Here is a 1,230-nt window from a genome sequence, read left to right as displayed (position 1 = left end):
TGGTAGTGGCTTGATAGAACTGAACGGCTTGCTAGGCCATTTCAGAGGGCGGTTAAGAGCCAACCACGTTGGTGTGGGACTGGAGTCACATACAGGCCAGACTGGGTTAGGACGGCAGGTTTCATTCCCTGAAGGACACTAGTGAACTACTTGGGTTTTTACAACAATCCAACAGCTTTATGGTCACTTTTACTGATGACAGTTTTTTTTATTTCCAGACTCCTTAAAAAATTGAATTTGATAGCTTTGGGTTCTCGTCATATAATATAAACCTTTCACCTTTCACTAAAGATTTCTGTGGAGAGAGTGGATTAGGAGTTTTCAAGAAATGTTTTTTTTAATTTAAGTTCTCAAACTGCCACGGTGTGATTTGAACTCACGTTCTCTGGATCATTAGTCCAGGCCTCTGGATTACTGAATCAAAAGCAAAACACTGTGGATGCTGGAAATCTGAAATATAAACAGAAAATGCTGGAAAAGCTCAGCAAGTCAGGCAGCATCTGTGGAGAAAGAAACCAAGTTAACGTTTCATCAGACAAAAGGTCTTCGAACTGAAACATTGGGGTCAATTTTCAGATGGCCGAGTGGGTGCGTTCGTGGCGGGGGGCTGCTAAAATCGGGGATTCCCGGGGTGGGTCCGGAGCCCGGCTCCAACCCGCCCACTTCCGGGTTCCCCAATGACACACTTAGATGCGCACGCAGCCCCCGCATGTGGGACTCCCACCGGCAATTAAAGCGGGCGGGATCCCACTTAAAGCAATTAATTACATTGTTCAGGTCGTTTGCAGACCTGATTGGGAGGATATTTTAGGAGGGGTGGGATTTTCATGTCAACTGAGCGTGTTTCCTGTACTGGGGGAAACACTCCTGGTTGAAACAGACGTGTTACAGCCATCAGCCAGTGGGAGCTGCAAAGGTCCATTTGACAGGTTGTGGGGGGAGACCCTCACTCATTGCAGGAGGCCACTCTGTCACTTTGGACAAAGTTTGGCCTGCACCATCCTCCTCCGAACACTAAAATTCACCAACTTGGAACCTCAACTCCAGTGTGCAGACACATTTACCTACCTTGCGGACCCCCTCAAACATATATCTTCCGGATGGGGGCCGCCATAGCTGCATGGCCTCATCGGAGGACGAACAGCATCACCAGCCTCGCCGGCCACGCCATTCACCTCTGACACGTGGAGCTCCACACACAGTGCTGTGACACATCCACCTGCACAGCAG

At 48.9% G+C, this 1,230-nt stretch overlaps 1 non-coding gene across 1 annotated transcript; it reads left to right on the top strand.

Moving 5' to 3' along the window:
- Window positions 1-241: 241 nt before the first annotated feature.
- Window positions 242-359, top strand: LOC137327549 (U5 spliceosomal RNA). The gene has a single exon (XR_010964492.1). It is a non-coding gene; the product is annotated as a U5 spliceosomal RNA (small nuclear RNA).
- The last annotated feature ends 871 nt before the right edge of the window (window positions 360-1,230 follow it).

The sequence above is a fragment of the Heptranchias perlo genome, chromosome 11 (genome assembly GCF_035084215.1).
Source record: "Heptranchias perlo isolate sHepPer1 chromosome 11, sHepPer1.hap1, whole genome shotgun sequence".
NCBI classification, from domain to species: Eukaryota; Metazoa; Chordata; class Chondrichthyes; order Hexanchiformes; family Hexanchidae; genus Heptranchias; species Heptranchias perlo.
The sequence above is the reverse complement of the archived record's forward strand: the minus strand, read 5'-3'. Positions and strand labels throughout refer to the sequence as shown.